The sequence below is a fragment of the Hemicordylus capensis genome, chromosome 1 (assembly GCF_027244095.1).
Source record: "Hemicordylus capensis ecotype Gifberg chromosome 1, rHemCap1.1.pri, whole genome shotgun sequence".
In the NCBI taxonomy this organism is placed as follows: Eukaryota; Metazoa; Chordata; class Lepidosauria; order Squamata; family Cordylidae; genus Hemicordylus; species Hemicordylus capensis.
In genome coordinates this window covers 288756203-288767201 of record NC_069657.1, presented here as the reverse complement: position 1 = coordinate 288767201, position 10999 = coordinate 288756203, and the positions used below count along the sequence as shown (strand labels likewise).

The following is a 10999-nucleotide window of genomic DNA, read 5'->3' as shown; positions in this document are numbered from 1 at the left end:
TGGGACTTTCATTGCTTACTGTGAATAAACATACATGTAGAGTGTTGGAGAGAGAGGGGGGGAGTGAGTGAGCAGAGGTTGTCATGGAAACAAAATGGAATGTTCAGGGAGGGATTTAAATAATTACAAGTGGTGACAGTTGGAAGTAGTTAGGAGTTGGGAGTGGGACAGAACAGAGCTTAGAGTGATAGTGGTTCTGTGCGGTGACTGAACAAGGGAAATTGTTCAGGTTTTGTGAAAGGTATTGGTCGGTGGATGTACAGAGTCTGAATAGCCAGTGGTGCACTGGTACAGTACTCCAGTACAGTCTGGAGTAATAAGCCTAAGGGGGAATCCTGTAAATGAAATGTGCCCAGAGGCAAAAACTCCTGATAAAACAGACTAAAAGATTTGGGTCATTACACCAAGTTCCACAAAGGTTAAAATACATCTGTCCTGAATTATTTAACATCCCTAAGAGCAAGGTCAAAACACTCTGAGAGAGTCTAACAGCTGACTTATTTGGCAACATTGTAGTGAAGTTGCTGCACCCTGCTTTGCAGAAATTCTTATTTCTATCTCCTGTAAATAATAAACCTGTTCTTATTTGTTTCTACACTATAAGCTTTGTTTCTTTTTATGGACTGAACATACATGTCAATCCTGTGCTTGTAAGGCTACATGATTAAAGTGTTAATTACTGAGAGCAGGGTAATAAACAATCATATGGTGGCAGTGAAAGAAAGTAATAACATTGATAGAAAAATCATATCAAACAAATCACCTCCCTGGACTTGGGAGGGGCATTAGGGTGGGTTCCTGGCAGAGTGGTGGCAAGCATTCGGTGGGATCAGAATTCAATAGGACTAGTCAGTGCACTTAATGAGACAAAGGTGAACAAGTGAAATCTTGAGGTAAAAGTTGCGTGAAATAAGAAAAACATCAGCTGGAAAGTAAATATAACAACAAGATATTATTATTTATTTGATTTCTATATCACACTTCCAAAAATGGCTCAAGGCGGTTTACACAGAGAAATAACAAACAAATAAGATGGATCCCTGTCCCCAAAGGGCTCACAATCCTTTAAAAAAACCACACTTTTGTGAAGAAAAATTGTTTTGAATATGGCTACCAGATATTTATCTATTGGCAAAGCAGCCCTGATCAAGGAATGTGAAGAGCTAGGTTTGGAGTATGTTGGTGTGGAAGAGTTGAAAGTGTGCTTTTAATATCTTATATGCCATAAGTCAAGAAAAGGATGTTGTGGAGCCTAGTATACCCAGTTCACCAAGTGATAAACACCTGGAATGTTTAAAATAAAAAATGCTTCTGGGACAAGAGAGGCTGAGAGCTGAGTTAAAATACAGAGAAGTTCCAAGAGAGTTTAAGGGGAAAAACAGAGAGAACCAAAAGGAAGTTAAGGAGAGGAAGCTTCAGCTTGAATTAAAAGATAGGGGAGCCCAAAGAGAGCTTGAGGAAGTAAGGCTTAAGCATGACAGAGAAGTGGCTCAATTTAAGGCACGATATAAGAATAAAGTAACACCAAAAGACTTTGTTATGTATACTACAGGGGAGGATCCCTATATATTTGTTTCAAATTTTGAAAAAGCATCTAAAAGATGGCAGGTGGTTGAGGGGAATTTTATGAAATATATATACCCAGTCTTGTCAGGGGAGACCTGGCAGAGATCAGTGATGGTTTACCTGAGGAAATGGCAGACTCTTATGAGGCATTTAAACAGGCTGTATATAAGAGATTCTATATGGGACCAGAATCTTTCAGAAAAAGGTTCAGAACTTTACCCCCTAAGCCTGGAAAATCATATATTGAGCTTACCTCACAGTTTATTACAGTTTTGGGGGAAATGGGCGGAGGAGGCAAATGCAGATTCAGTTCAAAAGATTATGGAACTGGTGAGATTAAACCAGTTCTATTATCAGTTATCAACAGGGGCATAGCAAGGTTGGAGTGGGCCCAGAGACAAGATTTTAAAATACACCCCCCCACACACACTGAAGCTCAGCTCATGAAGTAAATAAATCTTAAATGAGGCTGAATAGTGGTAACAAAAAGCATAGTAAGATCTCTCTCTCTCTCCCTCCCTCCCTCCCCCCTATGTGCCACAATAGAACATCATCCTAAATTATTTTTTTAAAAAGGTTTTGTAAATTGTGGATGAGGCAAGGCATTTAATGGTACTAGAGAAAGACATGCTGTTCTGGTAGCTCCAGGTCTTAACACTCACATCCATTTCAGAGGGTGAATACAACTGAAGGAGGTCCGGGCGGGTGCGTGGCTGGGGGAGTCAGTCATATGACTTGCCTCTGGGGGCCCCCCAAGGCAGTGGGCTCCCAGACAACTGTCTCCCCTTGCCCTTTTATAGTTATGCCCCTGGTTATCAAGGGAGCTCAAAGTGAAAGTGAAAGACTTGGCCCCAGAAACTGTTATGAATGCTGTGGAGATTGCTGATCAACTGGTTTTAAGTAGAGAAGAGTCCCCTTATTTTATGAGGTAAATCAAATAACTAACTACCCAACATACATGAAGAAATCAGTGAACAGAGGCAAAGAATCTCCTGTATGTGAAAGAAGAGAGATTTTTAAAAACCTTCTTATATAAAGACAGAGAAGCTATTCTCACGACCAGCAAAAACAGGGCTTGAGGTCTGAAGGCGGGGTTAGCACTACCGCGTGGAACCTCAGCAAGCTCTCAAACAGGGCTCTGTCAAAAGAGGGTCACCCAGTTCCCAGCCCCTCCTCTAAAACCGGGTTCAGCAAGCAGGGGAGGTTGCCTACCCCCTCCCAGTGCCCATGTGGAGCCACGGAACGCTGTGGGACCCTGCTTGAGGCTCCTCCCCCCCCATACGTTAGAGCCTGGATAACAGAGTGGGCTGCAAAGCAAAGCAGAAGTTTGCTTGGGGAAAGCCTGTCCAGCAAACAGCACTGAGCTTCCTTAAAGTGGCAGGCACCTTGCAAATGAGCCCAAGGGGAAATATGAACATAGGAAGCTGCCTTCCACTGAGTCAGACCATTAGTCCATCCAGCTTAGTACTGTCTTAGTCCTGTTGACACAGACTGGCAGTGGCTTCCCGAGGCTCTCAGGCAGGATTCCCACTCAGCCCGACCTGGGGATGCCAGGCAGGGAGCTCAAATCCTTCTTCCTATAGCAGCCCTATCCCTTAAGGGGAATAGTTGCAAAGACACATGTCATACTATTCATTCATTTTACATTTTACTAGCAGACCTTGCACAGAGCATCTGTGTGCTCTTGCACTGAGCCTGTGGCATTGCACCCCCACAACGCTCTTGCTCACTCTCGCCACCCCCACTCCCCCCGCAAGACTCTCACCACTCCCGCAACGCTCTCGTTCGCTCTCGCCACCCCCGCTCTCCCTCCGCAAGTCTCTCACCACTCCCGCAATGCTCTAGCTCACTCTCGCCCCCCACTCACCCCCCTGCAAGTCTCCCCCCCGCAAGTCTTGTGCTCATGCTCTCTGTCCTCCGTCTTTCTATCTCTGTCTTGCAGTCCTTGCTTCCCCCTGCCACTGCCAGGGACTGTCATCTGCTCGTCTAACAGCCTCCGAACTCCCTGCCACTTCACGGCGCAGCTCAGCCAACTGTCTACCGCCCGCAGCCCTCAGGGCCAACTGTCCAGCTCCCGAAGCTGCCCCCAGCCTCCGAGCTCCCTGCTGCTTCACAGCGTCCCTGATCCAACTGTCAAACTGCTTTCCAGCCGCCTCGCAGGGCACATGGCCCGTCTAGAAGAATTAATAATATAGAATATCCCACTCTTCCTCCTAGGAGCCCAGAGCAGTGTACTACATACTCAAGTTCCTCCTCACAACAACCCTGTGAAGTAGGTCAGGCTGAGAGTGAAGTGACTGGCCCAGAGTCACCCAGTATCATGGCTGAAGGGGGATTTTTGTGCTCCTTCCTGTCCCCTGCAAGTCACTGGACAAGATCAGGAGTGTCCCTGCCCTTGCCTGCAGCTGCCCTTGCCTGAAGCGTGGTGTAGTGGTTAGAGTGCTGGACTAGGACTGGGGAGACCCGAGTTCAAATCCCCATTCAGCCATGAGACTTGCTGGGTGACTCTGGGCCAGTCACTTCTCTCTCAGCCTAGCCTACTTCACAGGGTTGTTGTGAGGAGGAACTTGAGTATGTAGTACATTGCTCTGGGCTCCACCGGTTCCTCCTTCCATCTGCTGGTGGAGTGGGAGTGACTGCTGGAATGACTGTCCGTGCAAGGGTCACTGGTTCGGCCTCATGGCGGCAATGGCAGTGGGGGGAGGCTGGTGGTGGCAGCAGGGGGCTCACAGCAGCGGCAGAGGGCCTCACAGCGGGGGCAGTCCAGGTGCCCAATTTGCCTCGGTGTGACACTGTCATCAAGATGCAGAGGGTAGCAGTGCCAATGAGGGTGTGCAGGTGTGGGCGACACTTTGCCACTCACTCTCCCACCCTGCTGGCACTGCAAGAGTGGCAAGTGGTAGCATCAGGACAGGTGGGTGATGGGGACACCCTCCCGCACATGCCCACCCTCCTACGTCTAGAGAGGCTAGCAAGGGGTGGCAGTGGCAGATTGATGGGGAGGCAGAGTCACCACATGGCTACGGCGGCAGTGTGTGGGGGTGGGGTTTTCCCTTTTACCTTCTACACACACTATACAGTGGGGTGGGGTGGGGGTGGGGTGCCACGGAGGCGACAGCCATAGCTGCGGGGAGGGTGAGCAGGCGAGGGGAAGGTTCCCCCTTCTGCCTTCCCAAACCATGCTGCGGTGTACAGAGTGTGCCTTGTACCTGGGCTACTTATGGGGGCATCTTGCAATTGCTCTCATCGGCATCTGGCAATTGCTCCAGGAGGCATCTGCTGTGTCCCTCCTGGATCTGAGGAGTGCGTTGGGGTGTGTGTGAGACTCTTCTTTTGGGGCTGGTTGGCAGCTGCAGCTGCTCTAGTCTTCTCTCTCCTTTTGGGCATCAGGACGGAGTTCAGTTCCTTAGACAGTGCTGCAATTGCCAGGAAAGGGTTAACTGAGGCTACCAATCAGGGAGCAGCAAAGAGGGACTGCAGCTTGGAGCCCTCTGAGTGATCTCCTTGGGTCATGTGCTTGCTCTGTCCACTCACGGACTGCTGTTGCCATGTGCGGGGCTGGAGGACCAACAATGCTAGCAATGGCTGGAGAGAACCTTAAAATGTTAATCGCGTGTCGCTCACACTCCCTGCCAGGTTTGCAGCATGTACCTGTCTGTTTGCTGTAAGGTAAAAATAGGGTTCTATCTGCTTTCAGAATGTAACTCTGTTTTCTGCTCGTCTGAATAGCTTCAGAGAGTGAGGTGCTCTTAGAACTGTGGAAGGAGATGACATATCAAGGCTGAATGCCGCTATAGAAACCAGCCACATGAGAATAAACCTGACACCAGTATGAGCAAGTTCCTGCAGTCAGAGCAGAGATAGATGTCCACAAATGTGGATTCCTGATTGCTAATTGTGATGAGATGAACAATGCCATCAGGAAGTCAGTATTGGTAGAACAACAGCAAGAGCTGGCCATGTTAGACACAGGAGCCACAATCTTGTTGATCGATCTGATTTGGTGGATAAGAAAGACTTCCTTCCAGACAGATCTGTATTAGTGAAGGGCTTGGGTAGTAGTAGGAAGACTATGTCCATGGTCTAAACCCATGACCTGTGTGTCAGTAGAATGGAGAGGCGAAAGGGGGTTGTTTGAAGTTGGACTTATGGAAGATCAATTTGCTCCTTTTATACTTGGAAGAGACATCATGGAACCAGAGATTCAGCTATGCTCTCCAAGGCAAATTGATACAGTCCAGTATAAAATGGCTAAGGAGCCAGAGGAACTCCCTGACACTGCACTTCACTCTGTGAATGTTTTAGAAACTGAAGAGATGAGTGAGCAGTAGGAAGATATACTGGAGAGTGAAGAACAAGATGGTAAACACTGCTTTCAATGAAATAGAAACCCCAAGTACATTACTCATTTCAGACATTTGTGTCACAATGGGATTTAAAAATGAGATAAAAGTTGATGAAACCTTTAAAAAATTAAAGAACTGGCAAAAGTAGAAAAGACTTCAGAAGAATTAGAGCTCTCAAGAGAGAATTACTACTGGGACAATGATTTATTATATAGAAGGTGGTGGCCACAAATTAGGGAGCTTAGTTGGGAAGCAGCAAAACTGCTGATCATACCATTGAAATGTAGACAACAGATCTTGAGTATTGCACACAATCTATCCTGTGCTGGACATTTGGGCATCAAAAAGAATAGACAAAGAATTCACGGACACTTCTTTTGGCCTGGTGTTTCCCAAGATGTCCATCTTAACTTCCATGCCATATAAGCTGTAAAGACTTTGTACAGTCTGGTATATTATGCTAGTTTTAAAAATGAGGCTCCATGCACTCACACTTTGCCTTGGTCTTTCAGCTGGACATTGGGCTGGGGAGGGATGCATCCAGAGATGCCCTTGATGAATGTCCTAGAGATGCCCTGATGAATTTCTGCTTGATGCATCTCTACAAGGCACAAAATATCACTTATATCATAACTCTCAAGCCAGAAATTCAACAGGTTCCCAATCCAGGCACAATCTCTTCTTAGAAATATACCTGATGGATTTCTGTCTGATATCTCTCTAGATGGTACAGCTCTTCCCCAAATGTTATGAACTATATAAATGACCTGGTAGAAATTGAAGATATATAACTGATCATCCGAGTAGTGAGGTAAAATATTGTATCTTTCTATTAATGTTGTGAGCTGCCCTGAGCAGTAGTGTAGTACTCAGAGGTGCACCTAGGTAATTTTGGAGCCTAATCCTAAAGGCCTTTGGAGGCCCCCCCTCCCCTGCAAATTAAGCATCATCATGCTCCGCCAGGTGACCACACCACCCGGGACAGACCAAAGAGGATTTGGGGGGCCCCAGGGGTTGTGGAGGCCCTGGACCTCGGCCCCGAAGTCCAGGGGTAAGAGCGCCTCTGAGTGTACTGGAGAGGCAGGGTATACATGTTTTAAATAAATAATAAATAAATAACACTTTCACATATTGTAATGTCACGAAGCCTTTCCTTCTCCTATTTTCAGGCTGTTAACATACGGAACTCCCATAATGCACTGCATGAGAGTGCGGTGCAGTATGAGGAGTCTCCTGGTACCGGCTGGGAAGCTACTCGAGTGTAGGTGCCATGTGAAGCCGCGTGGCACTGGCACACAATCAGTTATCCTGTTTTCTGGGTACCCTTGTGCCCCAAACCCGGGCTAAGTGGCGGGCTCCCTAAGAGAGTTTGCCACTGCACTGCTGCCGGAAGCTGTGCAGCTCCCAGAGGTTCACTGCACCAGCAATACTAAGGAGTATTTTAACTCAGCCCAACAGAGCAATCAGGATGCAAATTGTAAAGTTTTCAAAGTTCTGTTCTGATTAAGATTATTCTTAAAATGGTGTGATTATGCAAGTCATAAAAGCACAAGGTAGTCCTTCCTCATGTTGAATGCAAAATTTTTGTAATACCTTGAACTAAATTATGCCACCCTTTTCTTCAAAAAAACACAACCAGATAAAATTAGTGGATTTAGTAACCCTGGCAGTGTAAATCCCAGTTCTTGATTGTTACAACAGTGAATCAGAACACTGATTTTTATGTTTCTTTTTAGATTGTGAGCACTTTGAGGACAGGGATCCATCTTATTTATTTACTAGTTTTTTTCAGCCCGTTATAATAACGGGCGCTAGGTTCCCCCCCTTTTTGACTTCTTCCTCCGGCCCCCCCTTGATTAAGGGCCAAATCGGCCCAAACAATTGTCGCCGTGGCCGCCGCCAACCGCCCGCCCTCCCAGCTGCCCGAGTCCTCCTTAACCCACCCCCTACATGAATAAGGGCCAAATCGGGCCAAACAGTTGCCGCCGCGGCCACCGCCCGCCTGCCCGTCTACCCTGCTGCCCGAGTCCTCCTCACCCCGTAAGGCCCGCGTCAGTCGGGCCTTTAAAGTCCATATTCTGAGTAGAAGAGAGGAGCTCACAAACAGAGCTCCTCTCTCTGCAGAGGCTCTGGCCGAACTGGCGCTTTGGGCGCAAAGGACGCCTGTTGTGTCCTTTGCGTCCATAGCACCATTTTGGGCAGAGGCTTTGCTGAGAGAGGAGCTCTGTTTGTGAGCTCCTCTCTTCTTCTCTGAATATGGACTTTGAACGCCCGACTGACGCGGGCCTTACGGGGTGAGGAGGACTCGGGCAGCTGGGAGGGAGGGCGGGTGGGCGGCGGCCACAGCAGCAATTGTTTGGGGCGATTTGGTCCTTATTCATGTGGGGGGGTGGGTGAGGAGGACTCGGGCAGCTTGGAGGGCGGGCAGGCGGGCGGGCGGCGGTGGCGGCTGCAGCGGCAATTCTTTGGTCCGATTGGGCCAACATGGCCGCCCGTGTCTGGGCGGCCGTATCTTTTTCGGTGGTTCTGGGCATGCGCGCTGCGCATGCCCAGAACTGCCGAAAAAGACACGGGCAGCAAGGGATCACACTCTACCTCTTTATTATAGAGGATTATTTCTCTATGTAAGCCGCCCTGAGCCATTTTGGAAGGGCGATATAGAAATCAAATACATACATACATACATGCATGCAACAAGAAGCAAGGAATTTCATTCACTTCAGATTTGTACTTCATTTTTCTTCTTTTAAAAAAAAGAACTATGGACAGTGGTCAGCAGGGGAAACAAACCTGCTTTAGGCTCATTGTACAAAACTGTTTTCCAGAAATTTCCCACAAATCTCACAGGTCTCCTGTTTGATTCATATCTCTTCAGGATGGTGTTGAGGTCAGATCTTTTGCTGCTGTCTCCTGAAATAGTTATTGTAGGCCTCAAGCCAGGCTACTCTTTGAGCCTCTTGAGGCAAAGCTTTCTGCCTCACGCTCTCTTCATTGTGCCTTCAAAAAACAAAAAACAAAAACACCATACATGGTAACTGATACTCTGCTTATGCCCCCCCACAGAGGACAAGTCCCCAAATTACTGGAATCCCAACTTTAAGTGATGGAAACCTATGAGCCCCATTCTTCTCCCTTCCCTCAGGACACAGGCCTTGAGCAGCCCTTCTCCCACCTTTCCAGGGCCTGCTCTCTGGTCACAACTGGGTCCTCAGCAGCTGATAATGAGCTCTTTTGGCTTTGGCTTCTTTCCTTCTTTTAATAAAATTGTGGCATGTTTAAATGATATTTATTAGTGTCTGTATCTTTCTTTTCCTGCTTTCTAAAACACATTACATTTTTAAAGTTGCACACAAAGAACATAGCCTCTGAGCATAGCGAGAGTAAACATCTCCTTTTTAAGCCACAGGCTTCTGATTAATGGCTGACGTGAGGAAAGTAACTCAAAGTAATCCTACTGAAATTAAAGCCTATTGATTAAATTAATTAAAAGACTTTTGAAAGTTAGGCATTGCTTAACTTGTCCTTTTAATTTCAATAGGATTACTTTGAGTTACTTTCCTCATGTCAGCCACCCACTACCTTTCTTGCTGTATTCGGTACATAGTAGAAGAGGGATTATTGGCATGCTTGTCTTAAATATACTAACTAACAAACCCTATGCCCCGTGGCATGTTGTGGATAATGTCAGATTTTTTGAGAACCGTCTGTGAAATGAGAACCTCACTGTGTCTGGTGATGATAGTGGCCATCCCCTTCTTTTATATATAGAGGCGATTCTGATGATCGGGCAAAATCAGGCTAGGGGAGCCTAGCCTGATTTTGCTCGTGCATGAGAACCACCGGGCTCTCAGCTGAGCCCAGTCTCACCAAAGCCGGTAACCCGCTAAAGTTACCTTCCCCTAAGCCCAGATTAGTGGAGCGAAAGCTCCACTAACCCAGGCTTTTGGATCATGAGTTGCACTGCAGCAACTCACGAGTAGATCCCTGACCAGGAACCTAAAAAGCAGCCTCCTGGCTCGGGGGTCTCTCCAGCATGCCCTGCGCGCTCGTGCAGGGTATGCTGGAACTTCTGGGGGCCGCGCAGCCCCTATCCCCACCCCTATCCCCTACCCCCAACTCCGTGATGGAGCTGTCAGTCGTGTGGGTGACTGATCTGGCTGCCTAGGGCTCTGTGGGCACTTGTCTGCGGCTAAACCCGCTCTCCCTGCTTAACCCTATTTGGCGATTCCCACTGATTGTGGGAACCACCTCATAGCCCTTTTGCATTTTGATCACTAGAGAAAGAAGTTTTTGAGATGTTATGTTCAAAAAAGGAATGTGTCCTTATGTCTTGCAGAAACAACAACATATCACAGCAATGAAGGTAGTGTAATAAAGGTATGGGGCATCTGCTATAAGGGATATGAGATGACATCATTTTAAACATAACTGTGAATAAATACTGTTCTGATTTCTCACAAAAACAGACATAGAGAGATCTGAAATAACAGTTGCCTCAACGTTCTGAAGAAACCTCTAGAATCAAGAGGACCAATGACCATTGTGGAGGCAGGTTGCTAGTGACACAACTTCCTTTATGACATCTCTGGTGCTAAGCTGCTCTTTGAGGGGGAGTAACATGGCGAGGAAGGAGGAGAGACATAGAGGAACAGGACAGATAGAGAGAGGGAGAAAGAGTGAGCAAGTGTGTCTGTGACAGAAGTGAGAGAGTGTGTGTATGAGAGAGAGAGAGAGAGCGAGAGAGAGAGAGAGAGAGTCTGTCTCTGTCTCTGTCTTGCCTGTGTGCCAGGTTATTATATTGATAGTGTTAGTGTTTGTGTAGTTAGTAGAAGTTAGTTTTAGGGATAGTGCTGGGAGGAGTATAAAAGGGAGGGATATAGGAGGGAGTGATAGTAAGCTTTTAATGGTAGGAGGGATAGTTAGACAAGGAGAGAGATAGGGAAAGAAATGGGGGAGAAGATAAAGAAAGACTTCTTTGCAATGTAAGGAGGATTTGGTATCAGATTCGCCTTTCTCCTTCTGTTCCCAGGCCAGTACTATAGTCCTCCGCCCAATTAGGAAGGGGACCAGCTGTGAACACGCCTATT

General features: G+C 47.2%; 1 long non-coding RNA gene across 1 annotated transcript; it reads left to right on the top strand.

Moving 5' to 3' along the window:
• The first annotated feature begins 6672 nt into the window (after positions 1-6672).
• On the top strand, positions 6673-10461 carry LOC128346607 (uncharacterized). The gene is made up of 3 exons (XR_008317083.1): positions 6673-6723; positions 10249-10275; positions 10379-10461. It is a non-coding gene; the product is annotated as an uncharacterized LOC128346607 (long non-coding RNA).
• The last annotated feature ends 538 nt before the right edge of the window (positions 10462-10999 follow it).